General features: G+C 44.2%; 1 pseudogene; it reads right to left on the reverse strand.

Moving 5' to 3' along the window:
- Positions 1 to 448: 448 nt before the first annotated feature.
- Positions 449 to 14,106, reverse strand: LOC134204618 (zinc finger protein 84-like; annotated as a pseudogene).
- Between the last annotated feature and the right edge of the window lie 8,838 nt (positions 14,107 to 22,944).

The following is a 22,944-nucleotide window of genomic DNA, read 5'->3' on the forward strand; positions in this document are numbered from 1 at the left end:
ATCTGCTATTCAACATCGCTTTGGAAGGAGTAATACGAAGGGCAGGGATTGACACGAGTGGCACGATTTTCACAAAGTTCGTCCAGTTATTTAGTTTCGCCGACGAGAAAAGAAAAGAAATCTACTACATCGAATAAGTAGAAAGTGAAACCGATTGATTTGTTTAGCTCTATATACGATTCATACATAATTAAATTGTAAAAAGGGATTCATTTTCGAATTAAACGATACATCTATTCCAAGCTTTCTTACATTTTATTGAAGTTTCAAACGTAACTAAAGTTACCTGATGTGGTTGCAGGGACTACATTATAAACGGCTACTGCCGGTGCTTTTGAGACATCGATGGTGTTGTTTGTGGCTGCGACGATATTTCCGATTGGCTTAGTAACTATTTGATGTGCGATATTAGAGAGGTGTTGTGGATCAGATTTTGGTTTGGCAAGACTTATCGAAACCGCCTGTTTCGCAGTGAAAAGGTTTGCAGACCATTAGTGTCATCATCGCTGCTGCATTCCACCGCTTCATCGACGTCATCATTATCCTGTTCATCTAGCAATTCAACAATAAACTCACTTTTCTTTTTAGTGCTGTGCACTGGTTTTCTTCGATTCTTATATCTCCTGTAAACAGGTTTTCAAATTATTTATACTACTATTTTTACTGAAATAAATTACCTGTGATTTTTCTCATGTTCTATCAGCATTCTCCTTAAAATGAATCCTTCCACAATAAGAGCATTTGTGCGGTTTATTTCCTATGAAGTCAAACAAATGTGTTAGCAACAAGAAAACAAAGCATCTAGGTTTTAATAATCTTATTTGAGAAATGAGATTGGCAGAACAGTGTACTATGCAAATCTACGGTACTGTGGATAACGGGGTTTATTTGCTGAAGCTTACCAGTGTGAGTCATTTCATGTCTTCTGTAATTGGTATTGTTCGCGAAAGCATGGTCGCAATATCGGCACTTGTACGGACGCTCGCCTGTGTGCGTTCGCATATGATACCGCAGATGCAGTTTTGCTTTGAACATTTTCGAGCAGACCTGTGAACATAAGATATAAATCTTTGCAATAAAATTATTGACTACCAATTCAAAAACCGCATACCTCACACTTGAACTGTGGAACCTCAACATGATTGGACATATGAGTCTCAATCCACCCTTCTGTCGGAAAGTCATCCCACACACTGTGCACTGTAAAGAAATTTTGGAATGTAATCACTACTTTATTCTACTAGAATTCAAAAATCATTGCTATCATTTAGGTGTAGAATTTTAATGATTCGTATTTTCCACTAGAGATGAAAAAAACTGATTTTTCAAACAGCATACCTGATGGGGTTTCTCATCCGTGTGCATAGTTTTCAAGTGACTATTCAAGCTGTACTTCTGAGGGAACGCTTCACAGAGTACACTTGAACGCCCAATTTCCGTGATCGTTAGCTTCGTGTGTCGTCAGCTCCGAGGTGGTAGCAAACTTCAACCCACAAAGAGCGCACTGGAAATTTTACGTTTGTACTTTCTTCTCTGGTGATTGATTAGCCGTCTCCGGTCACCATATCGTCTGAAATCAGACATTGTTCAGGGTTATCGGGAACTCCGCATCCCTGCTTTCTTATCGCCCAGGTAGTTACCTGCGAATGCTCAATTAAATCTTGTTCGGTGTTAAACGATTCGTCGCATTTTGAAGACAGAGCCAGCCAAATTCTTGCATGGTTTCTTCCTTGAACCGTGCCTTCATTGCCACGGTGCGTCCTCCGAATGGATTCGCAGATGCTTAGGCGTTTGTCCGCTGCTTTGAAGCGAAGACACTTCTTGCATTCCCAAATGATCTCCAACATCCGGACACGTTCTTTATGGAAATTTAAACCGCGTGCGTATCGTACCTACGAAGGCAACCGTCAGATATTTGTACTAGGTTTCCGCATCGTCATTCCTCCAAACATGAGATGATTTACGATGAGCATCCAATTCCTCATCCATTCTTAAAATTGTAAGCAACCCAGCAAATGGCTTTCGTGTGGAATCTAACAACGGTGAACAATTCCCTCTCCTTTTCACTAAGCAAAAAATCACTCTCTTTTGAATAGATCTATTTGAAACCACCGTTTTAACAATCCTCTTTCGAGGTTTTGGCTTCGATCTCAACCCAAGTTTCTGTCTTTTCACCGTTCGATTCGTGTCCTGATCACTTTCTTTCCAATCACTGTCTGTGCATTGTCGGTCTGATCTTCCTCTTCGGTTCCACAAAAGTTCTTCGGCGATTTCGTCGGGTGCTTGTTGCTGCGATTCCCCATACAGCACTTCAACTTGCGCAGAAATGTAGGCCTTATCATAACTTTCAACAGATTCCTCTTTGCAAATCAGCGTAGCTTACTGTCAGGTTCGGCGGAATTTGAAAGCGGTCAACAATTTTAAAGTTTCGAAACATTCGTAACAAATTACCACTGTGAGCCATCGTTTTCACAATCTATTTGTAATAAGAAAAAATAAAGTTGAAACAAAATATTGAGTATTTTGAGAAGTATCTCACCTAACGGCAGTGCAATCCGTGATAATGTTTGCTATTACTGCACCTCAAATTCAGCGAAGATGGACACCAGCTTTCAGGGCGCTTTTTCTGGTTCGCGGTCATACACGTCCGGCAGACCTCCATCGAGACTGACATGTTGATATTTTGGTTGATTGTAGCCAAATACTTTAATTTGATTGATAATTTAATCAAACGACTTCCTGCTCTGATGAGGACAAACACAAAATTAACAAAAAATTTCCGATACCTTCCATTTATTTTTCAAACTTGATGTTGATAAACAAAAACCGCGAGCAATGTTTTGCTCACTGACAGTTCTCGTAATAACGAAGCTGAAATTCATTAGGTGAAACTGCGGGAACAGGCCTTTCACGGAACGTAGGGCCGATGTCCACTGCGGTTTTTACGCTGCGTGCACGCCGCGTTCACGCAAGGTACCTGCATTAAATAGAGACAGCGGTTCTCAACCTGGGGTACATACCTGGGACCTACTAGCCTAGGGGTACCTCGAACAAAGATTAGTAATGGCGGACGAATTACAATTCATGACAATTTTCAAAACGACTTATCTGCTTTTGTAAAAATATTCGAACGTCGATTTGATGAATCTGAGAAAAGATATTTTAATTACTAGATAAAGATTGTCGCTGTCGTCGCTTCCGGAACATCTTTTGCTGGCGAGGATAGGGGAGCTAAATGTCGAAGAAGGAAAATCCATACGATTTGACAGGTATGTACCACACACTGTTTCGGACAGCAGAACAAAGGGAACCGAAGGCATTCTTTATCTAGAAACTAAAATATCTTTTATCTGAGAGCACTCCACGCAAAACAACACTATCAATAGGTAGATGAAGGTTTCGGCTACCTGTTGATGGCGTTGATTTCATCAGATGCAATCAGATTCGTCAAATCGACGTTTGAATCTTTTTTACAAAAGCAGAATAAGATGAAATTCTGTGAGTTCAATCGAAATTCAAAGAGGTTTTGCTTTCGTATTTTTACAAACTTTGTTTTGTACATAATATGTATGACGATTGGTCAATCCAATAGAATACTGCCCTCCACAACCAGCACAGCCTTTTTCCAAGCAGCTCGAAGGCCTCCTTAGGAGTGAGAACTCCTTTCAAAGTGTTCAAGCCTTTTTATTAAAGCTTTGAGATGCTTGGAAGCCTCCTGTCAGAGGCCTGAAGCCTCCTGTCAAGAGGCCTGAAAGCCTCCTGTCAAGAGGGCCTGAAAGCCTCTGTCAAGGCCTGAAAGCCTCCTTTCAAGAGGCCTGAAAGCCTCTTTCAAGAGGCCTGAAGCCTCCTTTCAAGAGGCATGAAAGCCTCCTTTCAGAGGCCTGAAGCCTCCTTTCAAGAGCCTGAAGCCCTCCTTTCAAGAGCCTGAAGCCTCCTTCAAGAGGCCTGAAAGCCCTCCTTTCAAGAGGCCTGAAAGCCTCCTTCAAGAGGCCTGAAGCCTCCTTTCAAGAGGCCTGAAAGCCTCCTTTCAAGAGGCCTGAAAGCTTCCTTTCAAGAGGCTGAAAGCCTCTTTCAAGAGGCCGCTCTCAGAAAGCCTCCTTTCAAGAGGCCTAGCCTCCTTTCAAGGCCTGGCCTCCTTCAAGAGCCTGAAAGCCTCCTTTCAAGAGGCCTGAAAGCCTCCTTTCAAGAGGCCTGAAAGCTTCCCTTTCAAGAGCCTGAGCCTCCTTTCAAGAGGCCTGAACCTCCTTTCAAGAGGCCTGAAGCCTCCTTTCAAGAGGCCTGGAAGCCTCCTTTCAAGAGGCCTGGAAGCCTCCTTTCAAGAGGCCTGGCCCTCCTTCAAGAGCCTGAAGCCTCCTTTCAAAGGGCCTGGAAGCCTCCTTTCAGAGAGCCTGGAAGCCTCCTTCGAAGGCCTAAGCCTCCTTTCAAGAGCCTGGAAGCCTCCTTCAAGAGCCTGAAGCCTCCTTTCAAGAGGGCCTGGAAGCCTCCTTTCAAGAGCTGCCTCCTTCAGAGGCCTGGAACCTCCTTTCGAGGGCCTGGAAGCCTCCTTCAAGAGGGCCTGGAAGCCTCTTTCAAGAGGCCTGAGCCTCCTTTCAAGAGGCCTGGAAGCCTCCTTTCGAGGCCTGGAAGCCTCCTCAAGGCCTGGAAGCCTCCTTTCAAGAGGCCTGGAAGCCTCCTTTCAGAGAGCCTGGAAGCCTCCTTTCAAGAGGGCCTGGAAGCCTCCTTTCAAGAGGCCTGGAAGCCTCCTTTCAAGAGGCCTGGAAGCCTCCTTTCAAGAGGCCTGGAAGCCTCCTTTCAAAGAGCCTGGAAGCCTCCTTTCGAAGGCCTGGAAGCCTCCTTTCAAGAGCCTGAGCCTCCTTTCAAGGACTGGAAGCCTCTCAAGAGCCTGACCTCTCTTCAAGAAGGCCTGGAAGCCTCCTTTCAAGAAGACCTGGAAGCCTCCTTTCAAGAGGCCTGGAAGCCTCCTTTCAAGAGGCCTGAAGCCTCCTTTCAAGAGGCTTGGAAGCCTCCTTTCAAGAGGTTGGAAGCCTCCTTTCAAGAGACCTGAAGCCTCATTTCAAGAGGCCTGGAAGTCTCCTTTCAAGAGGCCTGAAGCCTCCATTCAAGAGGCCTGAAACCTCCATTCAAGGGACCTAGAGACTTCTTCCAAGCGGCGGAAGCGTCCTTTCGGCTCAGTTTTAAAGGATAGGAACCATACTTTCAAGAGGCTTGAAAGTCTTCCTTCAAAATGCTCGAATTCTACTTTCAAGAGGCTTGGTAGCGTGTTTTCAAGAGGTTCAGAAGCGTTCTTGATGCAAATGAAGCGTCATTTATCAGTGGATCGAGAGTTGCCATTGGAAGGTTAGGAAGCCTCTCTAAAGAGAGCTTCATTTAAAGAACTGGAAGCCTGCTTTCAAGAAGCCCAAAGCCTCGTTTCAAGAAGCCTGAAACCCTCCTTCCAAGAGGTTTGGAAGGCTCTTTAAGAGGGTTGAAGCCTTCTTTCAAAAGCTAAGAAGGCTCCTTTCAAAAGATTCGAAAGGTTCTTTCAAACGGATCAGAAAGCTCTTTACAAAGGACTTGAATCCTCCTTTCGGATCCGAAAGCATCGTTTAAAGAGGCCATGCCTACTTTTAAAATGCTCGGAAGCCTCCTTCAAAAAGTCTGGAAGGCACATTTCAAAGGGTTCTAAAGATTTCTTTCAAAAGAAAGATCCTTTCAAGATATTTTATATTAAAGATGCTTGGAAGCCTCTCAAGAGGCACAAAAACCTATTATCAAGAGGCGTGGAAGCCAACTTTCAAAAGATTCAGAAGGTCCTTTCAAGAGGCTCGAAGTCTCCTTCAAAGTGTTCAGAATTATTCTTTCAAGAGGGGTACCTCAATTAATGCAATAGTTCGAAGGGTACCTCAAGAAAAAGGTTGAGAACCGCTGAAATGAGCAATGCACGCTAAACGTGGCACGACTACATTGATGCTGGGTACCTTGCGTGGACGCGGCGTGCACGCTTGAAAAAACGCTACGTGGGCATCGGCCCATAACCAGGATTGTCTAATCTCGGTATTATTCAGGACGTATGGATTTTGTAAACAAAGATTCAGACGTCGATTTGTCGATCTGATTGCCTCCCGCAACCATCACCATGACAGATGGGGAGTCTTCGGCTATTATGGGCAAACACAATTGATACGTTTGCGTGCGTTTGACAGTTTCTCCTGCAAACTGTCAAAACGCACGCAAACTATCCGTATTGATATGTGAGGTTTGCGTGGGATCCATTAGATCGACAATCAAACTAATTTCAAACGACTATTGCTTTTGAACAAAGATTAAACGACGATTTGACGATCTGATAGTCTCCGCAAACCAACACCACCACATGGTAGGTGAAGGTTTCCGCTACCTGTGATGGTGTTGGTTTGCGTGGAGAGCTGTCAGATAAATCAATTTTTTAAACAGATCTTGAAATCGACGTTTGAATCTTTGTTTACAAAATCATACTCCTTTAATAGTACCAGAAATATTCAGAGCGGTGCAGGTGTGTTGTCGGCTCAATTCACTTCATCAGCATTTTATCAGTTTTCAGCGAGCGGTAATGGCCGCCCACTCGTCTGTGGTTAGTCTCTGATTTGACGTTTGTGGAGGTCACTGCACACCTTCGAGCATTTTGATCATAATGCGGAGCGGTGGGTGCAGTTAACCTCCAGAAATAAATCTGAGATCTCCTGCAAACAACTGGTCATTACCGTCAGAAACTGGATTCCCATTGTCAGAATGCTCGGAGCGGTAAGTGTAGTTGACCTCCAGAAATGTCCAGAGACTAAGGTGCCCGCCAGAGTAGATGCGACGTGCGATGCGACGCGACGCGACTCACGTAAAAGAATAACAATCTATCAACAGACTGTCATGCACTGTCGCGTCGCGCTCGCATCGCGTCGCGTTTACTCTGGCTTCGCCTCCCGCAGGCACGCCGGCCATTACCGCTTGCGGAAAACTGGATACACATGCGGAAGTGTTGGCTTGAGAAATGGATTTTGTGAGTGCTTTGACTGTGCGTCCGATTTGGAAACCTCGGCTTATTCGTAGGCGCTAAGTTGCGAGGGCCGATGTGGTCCTTCATAAGTTGGTTAAAAGCACCAGTCTAGCGTGGTGAGGATCGTAGAGTTCGAGTCCCATAGAAGGAAAGTGGTTACCTCCACATATTTTTCAAATCAAAATGTTCCATAATGTACCATACTCACATCTGAGTTTTCAGAACACTGTCGAAAGATTAACATTAATGCTGTTCAATGGCGGCTAGTCCGCGTCCGACATGGACGGAGATTGGCAATTTCTAAAACAGTTGGATACCAATTTGACGGACATGGAAGCGGCCTACAGAACGGCACAAGAACGTTCGGTTTCATTAAATTTGTTTCTCTGGAAGCAATGCTTCATTCAGTCGCTCAAGAAGAATACGGAGCCAAAAAATTTCATTACTCTGCGGAAAATCGGTAGAGGTACGGATGTCAATCGCAGGTAGCAATATGAAATACATTCGTAGACTTGCCGCCAGAGACACGATGGCACTCGGGCGATATGGGAACGTGGAATGTTTGACACGAGAAAATTTAGTGCGGAATCTGATTGGGGCATATGTACACTGGTGTGCGTGGTGTATATATCGACCTGAAGAAGAAATACCACCATCGCTTAATTTCGGTGGCCGTAAGGACGAATATATTACGACGGTCTTCAGGATGTGTTTTCCTTTGTCGGGCTGCGGTCATCGGAAGGATTCTTGCCCAGAACGACCCTCCGGAAATCGTAGGAAAGATAAGCCCAAAGACCAATCCCATCCGAGTACATGCTGGGGTTGTATGTGTGTACTGTGGCTGATCAAGATTCAGAATGCGCGGATAAAATCATTGAAGATCTGGTGAAGAAAACTTTGGAACAAATGAATGAAGCTTACTGAACACTTGGACCAGATCGGAAGAGAAGATCTTGAGAACGAAGGCACACTGGAAGAAAAAACTAGTGAAGTGGAGGATAAAACAAAGCGGATGCCATCTCCGTTACTTGACTACTCGGAAAATTATGAAGATGTGAGAGATGACGACTTTCAAGTGATGAGGAACCCAGAGCGAACCAACGAAGAGCCCAGTTTGCGTCTTCCGGCGGCAGTTCAAGTTCCGTCCTAAGAAGAAATTCGTCGTAAATTGAATTATTGATTTATAATTGAATATTAGACTAAATATTTCTAGAGATCTGCGGCTCCGTGAAGTTTTTAATTAAACAAATGAGCCTTATAAATAAATAAATTGAAAAATGCTGTTCAAAGGCTCAAAGCTCGAAGTTATTCCATCCTTCTCATGTCCGTTTGTTAACAAAAAGGACGAGAAAACTGTTTCCTCATTTGACAGACCATGTTGCAATAGAGTTGTAGAGATATTTTCTTTTAGTCCTAGAATGAAAGATACTCAATTCGATCTTTTATTTGATTTCATATTTATATTGTGAAGCTATTTAGCTAGCACTTTGTCATCACATTATCATCAAAATATTTAATGAATTTGCGACGAAGAGCAAACATTTTATGTTAGTTATTGAGCCAGATGCTTATTCATTATTGCGATGCTCTTGATCGGCGTTGCTTTTTAAACTCCTTTTTGTGGAGTTAGATTGTCGTTGCAAGTTCTTTCTTATCTTCACAACGCCCATTGTAGTTCTTTCATGCTCTTTTAGCATGCGTTTTAAAATGAAAGACTTTTCGCAATGTGAGCACTTATGGGTTTATCATCTGAAAGAAAATTTATAGATACAGATAAGTAAATCGATTTTAATTAGGTAATTTTTTTAGGTTTTTAATTAGCATTAAGCAAAACATTCTTAAAAATTAGGATATATATATATATAATTAGGCAATTAACTTTGATTGTACTGAACTGAGTGGTCATCTCTTCCTCGCTTGTGTGTCGGTTTGGATCTGACGACCAACTGGCACAATAACGGAAGGCTTTGTCAGAAGAACTAACCTGTTGAGAACTGGCGAGAAGTGAGAATTAGAATGATTCATTTCATTTCATTTATTTAGTCTACATCTAAACAGATAACACTAATCAACAATTTGACGCCAATCACGGTTCGAGGCCGCATCTCTCCATCCTCGGATACGACTCCCAAGTCTTTTTTTAATCTTTTAACGTTTTGCACCTGGTCTCCCATCTCGCTCGCTGCGCTCCACGTCGTCTCGTACCTGCCGGATCGGAAGCGAACACCATCTTTGGAGGGTTGCTGTCCGGCATTCTTGCATCCCTGCCCATCGTACCCGTCCGGCTTTAGCTACCTTCTGGATACTGGGTTCGCCGTAAGCTGGGCGAGCTCGTGTTCATTCTTCGCCGCCATACACCGTCTTCTTCGCCAAAGATGGTCCTAGGCACCCGTCTCTAATACTTCGAGTGCTTGCAAGTCCTCCTCGAGCATTGTCCAGTATTTCTATCCGTAGAGGACTACCGGTCTTTAACGTCTTGTACATGACACATTTGGTGCTGGCGAATCTTTTGACCGCAGTTTCTTCTGGAGCCCGTATCGCCCGCTTCCACGATGATGCGCCTTCGTATTTCACGACTGACATTGTTACATCCGTTAGCAAAGATCCGGTAGACGAATTCCTCGACCACCTCGAAGGTATCCCCGTCTATCGTAACACTGCTTCCCAGGCGGGCCCTGTCGCGCTCTGTTCCACAAGCATGTACTTTGTCTTTGAGGCATTCACCACCAGTCCAACTTTTGTTGCTTCACGTTTCAGGCGGTGTACAGTTCTGCCACCTTGCAAATGTTCGGCCGACAATGTCCATGTCATCCACGAAACAAATAAATTGACTGGATCTGTTGAAAATCGTACCCCGGCTGTTACACCGGCTCTCCGAATGACACCTTCAAGTGCAATGTTGAACAACAGGCACGAAAGTCCATCACCTTGTCTTAGTCCCCGGCGCGTTTCGAACAACTGGAGTGTCGCCCTAAATCTTCACACAGTTTTGCACACCATCCACCATTGCTTTGATCAGTCTTGTAAGCTTCCCAGGGCTGTTCTCCATAATTTTCCATAGCTCTACGCGGTCTATACTGTCGTATGCCGCCTTGAAATCAACGAACAGATGATGCGTTGGGACCTGGTATTCACGGCATTTTGAAGGGTTTGCAGTAAGATCTGGTCCGTTGTCGAGCGGCCGTCACAGAAGCGCTTAATAACTTCCCACGAACTCATTCACTAATGGTGACAGACGACGGAAGATGATCTGGGATATCACTTTGTAGTGGCATTAAGGATGGTGATCGCTCGAAGTTCTCACACTCCAGTTTGTCGCCTTTCTTGTAGATGGGGCATATGACCCTTCCTCCCACTCCTCGGCAGCTGTTCAGTTTCCCAGATTCTGACTACCAGTTTGTGCAGGCAAGTGGTTAGCTTTTCTGGGCCCATCTTGATGAGCAGCTCCACTACCATCCTACTAGCTGCTTTACTGGTCTTTACCTGTTGGATGGCATCCTTAACTTCCCTCAAGGGGGGGCTGGTTGGCTTCCATCGTCCGCTGAACTGACGTATTCATCTCCTCCGCTGCCTTGACTTTCACTGCCTGTACTCTCAGCGCCATTCAAATGTTCCTCGTAGTGCTGCTTCCACCTTTCGATCACCACACGTTCGTCCGTCAAGATGCTCCCATCTTTATCCGGCACATGTCGGCTCGCGGCACGAAGCCTTTCGGGATGCGTTGAGCTTCTGGTAGAACTTGCGTGTTTCAGAACGGCACAGCTGTTCCATCTCCTCGCACTCCCTTCTTCCAGGCGGGTTTCTTCTCCTGAAAAAGGCGTCTGTGTCTCCGCTTCCGTCTATAACGTTCCACGTTCTGCCGGGTACCTTGCTGCAGCGCGACCGCCCGCGCTGCGTCCTTCTCCTCCAGAATCTGTCTGCACTCTTCGTCGAACCAATCGTTCCGTCGACTCGACCCATATACCCGACGTTGTTCTCCGCTGCGTCGTTAATGGCTGCTTTGACTGTATTCCAGCAGTCCTCAAGAGGAGCCATCGAGCTCACCCTCTTCGCCACGCTGCCACGAGATGCTGCGCGTATGCAGTGGTGACATCAGGTTGCTTCAGTCGCTCTAGGTCGTACCGCGGCGGTCGTCGTACCGAACATTGTTGATGACGGATAGTTTTGGCGCAGTTTACCATCACCAGATAATGGTCAGAGTCGATGTTAGCGCCAGATATGTCCTGACGTCGATAATGTCGGAGAGTGCCGTCCATCAATCAGAACGTGATCGATTTGTGATTCTGTCTGCAGGTGATCTCCAGGTGTACCGATACGGAATGAACAATATAGAAAAAAAGGAGAAAGGAGAAGGAAGGAAGAAGGAAGATCGAATAAGGAATGAAAAGAAAGAAGGAATAGGAAAGAATAAGAATAAAAAAGAAGGACTAGTAAGCAAAACAAAATAGGCGGAAGAAAAAAAAAAGAAGGAAGAAAGATGGAAGGAGGCAATAGGAAGGAAGAAGAAATAAGGAAGACTGAAAACAAAAAGGAAGAAGAATAGAAGGAAGAAGGAAAACAGAAGAAAGAAGGAGAAAAAGGAACAAGGAAAAAGAAGGAAGAAGTATGAGGAACAAAGGAAGAAGAGGAAGAAGATGAGGAACAAGGAAGAAAGAAGAAAGAGCATAAATGGAGAAGGAGAAAGAAGCAATGAACGAAAAGCAGAAAGAAGAGTGAATCATAATTTCTCATTTTCAATACTAATTTCGCTTCTTATTTCATCTTCGCATCAATTCTTCCTTGCGTTCTGATTTCTCGCTTCCTGTTTCTTGGTTCTCAATTCTTTCTTCGCAGTTTCCAGTCCTCAGTTCTTAGTTCTCAGCTTTTTGTTCCCAGTTTCTTGTTATCAGTTCATATTTCTCATTTATCAGTTATTAGTTCTCTGCTCAATTCTTATTTCTCACTACTTCTTCTACTCGTAATCAGGTAAATTTTTCAACTATTTGGCTAAACGGCATTCGACAAATAATCCTGACACCTACTTTCAACCTGGTAGAATCTGTTGTTTGTTCGGCGTTTTCGATGTGGGTCTTACATATATTCTGCTGCCCGGAAATGTGGCATAAAAGTAGCTTCGGTCTACGTCCACCAGAACTCGGACGATCTTCCGGTTAGTTTATCGGACGGACAAATAAGACGTAGTCTGCGGTGAGTGGCGGTTTATCGTTGGCCACATCCAGGCCTTCACCACATATTGATGGTGGTCGCTATCAACTAGTAGGACGTTGATGGCGACCACCGTCATTTGTGAAGGCTACGATGTCCAACCATAAACCCTCACAGCCTGTCATTAATTCCTATCCGTCCGGGTGTCATTCCGACAACAACGAGGAGGATGTCATTGGCGTATACGAACAGAAATACATTTTCTGGCAGCATGCCGAAGACCATAGTTCAGCGGCGGTATGCCAGCTAACTGTTCAGATTTCGCATCCCTGATGCCGATCTTGCATGTGTCTATGTTTTATAAATAACAGATCGAAGTCGTCGCACCTGCTCGGATACAAACGGCAGATCACCGTCGAAATCGAGATCCTGCAGAACCCGATGTTCACGGAATGCCGGATGTTGTTTTCAAACTTGCTGGCCCATCTGTGGCTCTCCATGTTTGATCTTGGTTGGATACATGGCTGACCGCTTGAGGGCGCCCTTAAGATATCAGTCATGTATTCAACCATGGATCAAACTATGGGAGTTGACCAGATGAGCATGCCAAAGGAACTATCAGGTGCTTACGAGGTCTACCGTGTCGGCGAGACTCCTGCTTTGCACTACTACTTTGCAGCATAATTTCAATTAGTAAATTTGTCACATTTTTCTCCTTTGTTCTTTCTTACAGACAACAACCGAAACTGTGTAACGAAGCTGATTCGTTCAAATCTTTCCACATTCGATTGATGATAGCTACATAGGAGATATGAAGGCTTTGTTAGTCTTATTAGTTTTTTTTTCACAAAATATATTCAAAAGGATTTTTGTATCGTTGTAGGCCGAGTTTGATCGTTCCAACCATGGCAAATCATAATTTCATTCAAAGATATTGTGATAGAGATAATTACCTGTATAGTCATTTCATGTCTCCTGAAATTGGGATGGTTGGCAAAGGCGTGGCTGCAAAATCTACATTTGTACGGTCGCTCTCCAGTGTGAGTTCGCATGTGATAGCGTGTGTAGTTTCCTTTGAACATTTTCGAGCAAACCTGCAAAAAACAAGAAAAATTGATACTTGTTGATACTTTCTTTTCAATTGGAAGCATAACAGAAAAGATCATTCGATTTGCCTTCCATTGGGCAGAAAATCTGATTTTATATAATTTTTCAAGCTTCGAACTTTATCACTTGAAAATAGAATCCTGAAACATCATATAACTTCATTACTCAGTGAAAATTAGATCTATAAGCTACCTGTATAATAATTCTAATATAAAATGCGTTTAAGTTTGAAAATTTCCATATTATCGTAACATCGTAGAATCAATGTTTTAAAATAAGTGGTGGAGGCTGATGATTCCTGAATTATCATTAAATGACGTTAAATTTCGACAGAACATTAGTTAATCAAGCAAATTGAATAAGTCAACAGTATTTAACATTTATGATGTATTTAATTATTTTTATGAATTATCATGTTGACCAACCAAATGATAGTTTAAATGTGTATTAATATTCGAATGACATTTTTACCGAAAAAAATTCAAAAATCAATCTAATGACTACAGATAGTAATAGAAATTTTTATCATAAATATTGCCACAATCTTACCTCACGACTGCGGATTGTCTATATGATTGGACATGTGAGTTTTAATCCATACTTCAGTCGAAATCTCATCTCGCAAACGGCACACTGTAAAAATGCAAATTTCAGTGAGCAACACTCAAAATTTTAGCACCAAATACCTGATGGGGCTTCTCATCCGTGTGAATTGTTTTGATATGCTGCATCAAAGTTAACTTCGAGATGTATTTCTTATCGCATATGTCACATTTGTATTCCCTACCTCCATGTTCGATTGCTTCGTGTGCGCGCAGATCGAAGGCACCGAAAATTTCAGCCCACATAGCGCACATTGCAGATTTCGGCTTGTATTTACTTCTGGTGGGCAATCAACCCTCTACTGTCCGCAAATCTTCGGTAGCACACCTGGCACTGTTCCGGCTTATCAGTAGACTCCAGGTCCGTTCCTGCTTTTCGATCCAATGAGCTGCTTTCGTATGAGCCATTAGATCCTGCTCGTTGCGAACGATTCTTTGCACTTTGTACCACAGCAGACCCAACCGAGTTCTTGTTTGGTTGTTTCTTTGACCCGGCTATCAAAGCCAGGCTCATCCCGATGGCCTCTGAGATGCTTTCGCGCGGATACCGGCGATTTTACGAAGTTTGCATTTTTGCATTCCCAAATAACTTTCAAAGTCGAACGATTAATGTGGTAGTTCAAACTATGCGTGATTTGAACCTGAGGAGGCAACCGTTGCAGAGCGGTTTGAATTTGGTTTTCGCATTTTTCATTTTTCAAACATGGGATGTCACGATGAGTGTCCAACTCCTCGGCTGTCTTGAATATCTGTAAGCAACCGCAGCAAATATGATTGCCAGGATCATGTTAATAACCGTAAACCATTCTTGCTCTTTTCGTTAAGTTTCATCTCTTCACTTTGCACCGGTTGACGTTCAACTCTTTTCCGAGATTTTGCCTTGGATTTCGATTCAAGCTTAGTACGCTTTACCGATCGAAACAACTCTTCATCGCTTGCTTTCCAATCGCTATCGCTATCATTGCCAGGTACACCATTATCACTCTCAAAGCAGCATCTTCACCAGCTCCATCTACCAAGGACTCAGGGTTCACATTTTATGTTATGGAAGTAGTTTCTCGGATATTTCTGCCTTTATTTGACTGCATATTGCGGCTTGTTCTTGCTCGCCAATCTTACGTAGCTCGCGATCGGAAATACGTGCGGTTTTATAAGAGCGATTACCGATTTAATGTTGAAAAACATTCGGTACAAATTACCGCAGGTAGGGCATCATTCTCTTAATCTGGTCATAAAATTGAAATTGCGATTACATACAAATACTTGAGAAAATCTTCGAATGCATATCAAAGATGACCACTATAATAGCTGGTGTCACAGACCGTCATTTAAGAAAACTGTATCTTGTATCTCCTAAAAGTAACTTTCCTTGACCTGATCAAAAGTCTTGTACTAACAGGCTATCGTTTTAATAAAGCACCTTACCATGTACCAAAACATGCATTCGTTTGGAAAGATGTTGTTTCCAGTACCTATATTTGAAAATTACAACGATAGATCCTATATTATATATTATATGGTGTTAGTTCACGTCGACGTTTTGAACCACTCCATCAACACAATGTAGGCCATGGGTCTAGGGTCGAGCAATAGCTAAAACTGTATTGTTTCAGACCTTATTGGTGACCGGAAAAATGATACCAACAGCAAGAATGGTTTCGATCATTTAGTGGTTCGTCAATAACACATTTCAGAGGATTAATTTCAAATGTATTTTAGTTAAATTTTGTGTTTTCTATAACTCTGCCTAACGGTTCGTTGCTTAATTTCCACTATTTACAAGTTAAAGCGCTAATTGCATTAGCTATACATACGCTTATACTAAATGATTGAAATTTGGTATCTTTGCATAACACGTAACTAGTAGAATTTCATTGTGACATACCCATGGAAAGTAGTTAAGAGTGTACAGCTAAAAGGTGAATGAGTCGCCTATTTAAAACATGGCGGAATCTGCCAAAACACAAGCGCCAACAAAAATACACAATTTTTCTTCCCAAGCTTTCGCTTATTGATTGTAAAAATCGTATTTGATTACCTTCTACCCCATAACTAAGGATATCTCACAATAAATGTGTGGATGAATTGATTTAAAATGATTCCCTTTCACTTTTACTATCAAAATATCACAAGTCAGTCAATAAGCCGCTTGGTTTGATTTGGCAGAACCCGACCACATGGATATTACAAAACAAAAAATAAATTACTCACCTGAACGGCGGTGCATTCCGTAATTATGTTCGCTATGATTGCACCATTCATTCATTCATTTATTTAGTTAACATCTAAAGATAACACTGAATCAACATTTGACGCCACAATGCACGGTTCGAGGCCGCATCTCTCCATCCTCGGATACGCCCCACGCTCGCCAAGTCGGTCTGCACCTGGTCTGCCCATCTCGCTCGCTGCGCTCCACGCCGTCTCGTACCTGCGCGGTCGGAAGCAGACACCATCTTTGCAGGGTTGCTGTCGCATTCTTACATTCCTGCCCATCGTACCCTTCCGGCTTTAGCTACCTTCTGGATACTGGTTCGCCGTAGGTTAGGCGAGCTCATGGTTCATTCTTCGCCGCCACACACCGTCTTCTTACCGCCAAAGATGGTCCTAGCACCCGTCTCTCGAATACTCCGAGTGTCCAAGTCCTCCTCGAGCATTGTCCATGTTTCATGTCCGTAGAGGCAACCGGTCTTATAAGCGTCTTGTACGCACATTTGGTGCGGTGGCGAATCTTTTCGACCAGGTTTCTCTGGAGCCCGTAGTAGGCCCGACTTCCACAGATGATGCGCCTTCGTATTTCGACTAACGTTGTTGTGCAGCCGTTAGCAGGATCCGAGGTAGACGAATTCCTCGACCACCTCGAAGGTATCCCGTCTATCGAACACTGCTTCCCAGGCGGGCCCTGTCGCGCTCGGTTCCGCCCGCATGTACTTTGTCTTTGACGCATTCACCACCAGTCCAACTTTTGTTGCTTCACGTTTCAGGCGGGTGTACAGTTCTGCCACCTTTGCAAATGTTCGCCGACAATGTCCATTCATCCGCGAAGCAAATAAATTGACTGGATCTGTGAAAATCGTACCCCGGCTGTTACAGCTCTCCGCATGACACCTTCTAGCACAATGTTGAACAACAGGCACGAAAGTCCATCACCTTGTCACCCACGGCGCGATTCAGCGAACTGGAGTGTTCGCCCGAAATCTTCACAGTTTTGCACACCATCCACCGTTGCTTTGATCAGTCTGGTAAGCTTCCCAGGAAGCTGTTCTCGTCCATAATTTTCCATAGCTCTACGCGGTCTCTGTCGTATGCCGCCTTGAAATCAACGAACAGATGGTGCGTTGGGACCTGGATTCACGGCATTTTTGAAGGATTTGCCGTACAGTAAAGATCTGTCCGTTGTCAGGCGGCGTCAACGAAGCCGGCAGTAACTTCCCACGAACTCGTTCACTAATGGTGACAGACGACGGAAGATGATCTGGGATATCCTGAGGCGGCATTAAGGATGGTGATCGCTCGAAAGTTCTCACACTCGAGTTTTCTTTTCTTGAGATGGGGCATATAACCCTTCCTTCCACTCCTCGTGGCTGTTCGGTTTCCCAGATTCTGACTATCAGTTTGTGCAGGCAAGTGGCCGCTTTTCAGGCCCATCTTGATGAGTCAGCTCGATACCATCCTTACCAGCTGCTTTATTGGTCTTTAGCTGTTGAATGGCATCCTTAACTTCCCTCAAGGTGGGGGCTGGTTGGCTTCCATCGTCCGCTGAACTGACGTAGTCATCTCCTCCTGCCTTGACTTTCCTGCCTGCTCTCAGCGCCATTCAGATGTTCCTCGAGTCTGCTTCCACCTTTCGATCACCACGTTCGTCCGTCAAGATGCTCATCCTATCCCGGCACATTTCGGCTCGCGGCACGAAGCCTTTGCGGGATGCGTTGAGCTTCTGATAGAACTTGCGTGTGTATCTTGAGAACAGCAAGCTGTTCCATCTCCTCGCACTCCGCTTCTTCCAGGCGGCGTTTCTTCTCCCTGAAAAGGCGGGTCTGCTGTCTCGCTCCGTCTATAACGTTCCACGTTCTGCCGGGTACCTTGCAGCGCGACCGCCCCGCTGCGTCCTTCTCCTCAGAATCTGTCTGCACTCTTCGTCGAACCAATCGTTCCGTCGACTTCGATACCTACCCGACGTTGTTCTCCGCTGCGTCGTTATGGCTGCTTTAACTGTCTCCAGCAGTCCTCAAGGGGCCCCATCAGGCTCACCCTCTTCCGGCGCTGCCTCGAGATGCTGCGCGTATGCGTGGCGACATCAGGTTGCTTCAGTCGCTCTAGGTCGTACCGCGGCGGTCGTCGGTACCGAACATTGTTGATGACGGATAGTTTTGGGCGCAGTTTAACCATCACCAGATAGTGGTCGAGTCGATGTTAGCGCCAGATATGTCCTGACGTCGATAATGTCGGAGAAGTGCCGTCCATCAATCAGAACGTGGTCGATTTGTGATTCTGTCTGCAGTGGTGATCTCCAGGTGTACCGATACGCGAGGCTGTTGGAAGTGAGGTGCTGCGAATGGCCATATTCTTGGAGGCGGCGAAATCAATTAGTCGTAGCCGTTTTCGTTCGTCAGCCGGTGAGCGCTGAACTTTCAATAGTCGGTCTAAACTCTTCCTCTTGGCCAACCTGAGCGTTCAAATCTCCTGATGATTTTGACGTCGTGGCTGAGCAGCTGTCTACTCACGTTCCAGCTGCGCGTAGAATGCGTCCTTATCATCATCAGTGCTTCCGTTGGGCTATGGACGTTGATTATGCTGAAGTTGAAGAACCGGCCTTTGATCCTCAACCTGCACATTCTTTCATTGATCGGCCACCACCCGATCACGCGCCTGCATATCGCCCATCACTGAAGCTGTTCCAGCTCATGTGTGTGCCGCAGCTCTGGTAGATGGTATGATTACCTCTAAACGTTCGCACCATTGATCCCTTCAACAAACCTCCTGCAGCGCTACGATGCCGAATCCACGGTCCGAGCACATCGGCGGTATGCGTGTGCTCCCGATGAAGTTGAGAATTTGCAGTTCCACGAACCGAGTTTCCAATCGCTAGTCCCTTTTCGTCAGTGGTCTTCGCCGATGGTTCGGTCCGTACTCTCTTGTTGATTGTTCGTTGCTTGATTTTTTTAAAGGCTGCTGCGGGGCCTGACCAAACCCCTAAATTTCCGGAGGACCATTCCTCCTTATTTCCGGTGGACCATGGTGCACAGTTTCACGAGTCCCTCGCTGGCACTCGGACGATGATCAGCCGCCCCTAACATGGAGAACAGACGCGCGTGAGCCGATCCTGACATGGAGAACAGACGCTCAATAAGATTTGCACCTCCGGAAGGCAACTCCCCTTCCTTCGCGCATACGACCATAGTTCCACCGGGTTGGTTACCCGATCTTCCCTAAGGTTACTCGTATCGGCCAGCACCGCGGAGGTAGGATAGAGTTGCTGGGTAAGGCTAGGACCGCGAGATGGGTCTATTTATTCTTCAGGTACGTTGAGTTGCACCATCAGCATGGAAAAATCGGAATCTCTTACGTTGGCGCTTGTTCTGATGTGCTGCCATACAGGTTCGGCATACTTCCATCACATCTTTCTTGAAGACATTCGTTTTAATCATAGCACTAACAAATTACCCAAAATCAAACCGGCGATAAAATTCCAACTCATAAAGAACACTTATTTCGATTTGGAAACTTTGTTTGTAACAAGCATCAATTTGCGTGAGTACGCGGTGTACTTTAATCGAGAAAGTCACGAGAAAGAACGATGTTGAATACTTGTATGCATATCACGCTAATAATTGTCTTAGATTTCAGTAACATGTCATACGCTATCTTGATGACATTAAACTTGTCGATAATTTGAATAACATTTTAATTAATCAGTTTGCAAAGGTTTCCAATATTTCATTGTCTATATCTGATTGGATACATGGGTGGTATCACATTCACTATATAGCACTAAACCGTTGCCATCTGCTTCGCTTTTAAGAGATGTTCCCGACAGAAAACCAAATTTATGAGAGCGTTTGTTTTCAGCAATGCTAAATCTTAATTTTAAATTTCAAATGTACAATAATAATTTGTTTAATTTACTCACAAAATAAACTGGTTTCCTCTCCTCGTACTACCTTTTCCTTCGTTTTGTTAAAGTAAGGTCCAACTACCCTACTTTGGGTCGGTTTTGCCGTAAACTGGAAATACTCTACGACCGATAAACCTAATTTGTAGTCCGTCCGATTAGGGTTTGTAGTTTCACCGTATCTGCAGGTAAATATTGTAAATTGTTCACATTTTTTGACTAGACCTATCTTTTCAGGAAATGAACTTTTCCTTCGAAATGCGATGCGAACTTTGTTCATTGTGTGGTATTTAGCTTCATATACGCTATCAACCACCGCCATCGCATCTTTCCTTTTGTATCTTTTACCTACTGGTCAGCCATCGTCCGCAGACCCAGCTAATCTAATCCTACATATTCCCTAACACGGTAGATCACTTTGACGTAGTGTGTTGCGGTGTTAGATCTACCAGAGAGCCTAGCCTAATCCATTTTCTAGCTAGGAAATAAGTTGTGGTAATTAAAGTTCATCGTATTTAGTCCTCGCTACCAACAGCAGTCTCACAAATAAAACATAATTAATGTTAATACCATGCAGACGGTTGAAAGACTCGAATTCCTCTTGTTTGAGGCTGTGGTACGAGTGCGACCCTGGATTACGCGTGCGAGAGGGATGACGTAGACAGGTTACCGGCATGTTGATTATTGGTGCGCGTAAATAACAGGCTTCTGAGCTATTTAATACTTTAATATCACCTCTTAAATATAATCATATCACCACTTATCACATTACCACCCGATTACTACATTGGCGACGAGGTGCAACTGAACAGGTAAGAAAAAGTAAAATGTTAATCTAAGAAACTATATTCAAGGGTTTGAGGAGAAAAAGATTGTGGTTATGTTTACATCAGTTTATTTTTTGTCACGCTAATTCTCGAAACGACCGGCTGCCGGAAGTAGTACGGAAAAATCGTCGCTGGAAGCGATATGCTACATGGTAGCGACTGCTGAGATAGCAGTGGTTTAAACATCGTCGCTGGAAGCGATAGGCTGAGGTAGCGACTGCAATAGTAGCAGTGGTTTTGATTTCGTCACTGGAAGCGAAAAATACCGAGCTGCGAGTGTAAAGTTACCGGAGGTGATAGACTGCAAAGGTGCCGGTTGAAAATCGGGCTGCATACTAATAAAAGTATCGTCAGCTCTGTCGAGTGGTCAACGGAAACCACTAGATTTTTGTAACTTTAAACAAGTTTTCAAGTAAGAAACAAACGTATATTTTACTCATGTTTGGATCAGCCAGTTTCACCATGGAGAAGTGAAATTCACCTTTCAAGTTTAAGTCATTTCCTTGTATGTCGTCCGAAATAAGTGGATTAAATACAAGCGTAACTTCGACTATATCGTTGCAGCATCTGGAGAAACAGATAAAACACGTATAAAAATCTGTTCCTTTTCAGGCTGGGCCGGATCTACAAAAGTTTTCGCTTCTATTCCCAGGTGGATGTGACTGAGGATAAGGAAAGAATATCGATCCCTATTCTGCCATGACTGGACACTACTTCTCGCCCAAACAGCATGAAACGTTTGAACGGAATTTTTCTGACACTCGAACCAAGCCATGACGAGACATGGAGAAGTTTATGTTACGTTGTCAGGATCAGGCAAGTGTTAATTTGGCAGGACGACACAGAAAGCGCAATAGCGTAATCGATAAAGTAATTTTATTTGCCCGAGTGATTTGAAATAAACTCTTAAAAGATTCTTTTGATATCGACGAAGTCGCAAATCGTTAGCTACAGTCAGTGAAACACCAAGCGCAGATGATGAATCGACCATCTCTGGATGTGCAGAGACATTCGAACCTAGTGTGAATGCAGAAACGTCAACAAAATTGAAACATTCTAATAAAGAATGTAGAGGTGCGGAAAGCAGACCATTCGCAAATGACCAAATGTCCCGCACGTGGCAAAATTGCATCAAGTGCAAACGGGTTTCATTTCGCTGCTCGTTGCCGAACAACAACAGTAAGGCGGAATGCTCTGAGGAGCCTGAGCCAGGGCCCAGCCAAGGATTCAAACGGCAACGTGACATGAAATCGAAACAGCGGAGGAAAGAAAAGATCAAAGCTTCATATTCTGTGAATGATGGAGAAGAATTTTGTGGCTGAGGCTTGGGGAGTGACGTTGCAACTGCTAATCGATTCCGGTTGTAAGAAAATATTATCAATGAGAAAGCGTGGCAGTATACGAAGAACAATGGCGTGAAAGTTTGAAACTATTATTCGTTCTTGGAAAGTTCGATGCCAAATTTCGGTAGAAGATAATGGAAAGATCATCGAACAGGTAACACCTCCCTGATATATTTCATAATGTTACTTTAATAGGAATTCTCGTAGGTGGCTACGTTCTACGTTGTAATTGGCGTCACAATGCTTATCAGCTTTTTCGCGCACGTTAATGGCGGCTCTGTGGGTTTGAAAGTGTATCCGTCCTGTACATCTTGACATCTCTTGGTTTGACATTTCCGTTTTCCTCCTGTTCCATGATGAGGGAGGTAATCGAAATGTCAAGCAGAATCAAATATTAAAATACAGGAGACAGATTACTCTAAATACAAAGCCTTTGCATTAGTATGCCACAACATGAGTCTAGGTGTACTGATGATTGGATTACCGAGTACACATGGAGTCAGCATGATTGAGTCTGCACATAAACGTCCTTTCCTAAGATTAAGGGTTGCGGGTGGAAATTCCCATCGATAAGAGCGTTGTTCCTGTGTGTCACAATCCTCGGCGTCCTCAATTACTTTTGTCCAAAATAGAGGATAAATTAACGTCTTTACTGAATAGCGATATAATAGAACCCGTCGTTGGTGGTTGCCAGTGGGTTCGCCATTGGTAACGGTGGTGGAATAACGGCGATCTTCGACTCTGTGTCGACATGCGTCGGGCAAATGCGGCTATTTTGCGCGAACAGCAATACGTAACTTCT

The sequence above is a fragment of the Armigeres subalbatus genome, unplaced genomic scaffold (genome assembly GCF_024139115.2).
Source record: "Armigeres subalbatus isolate Guangzhou_Male unplaced genomic scaffold, GZ_Asu_2 Contig750, whole genome shotgun sequence".
Lineage (NCBI taxonomy): Eukaryota > Metazoa > Arthropoda > Insecta > Diptera > Culicidae > Armigeres > Armigeres subalbatus.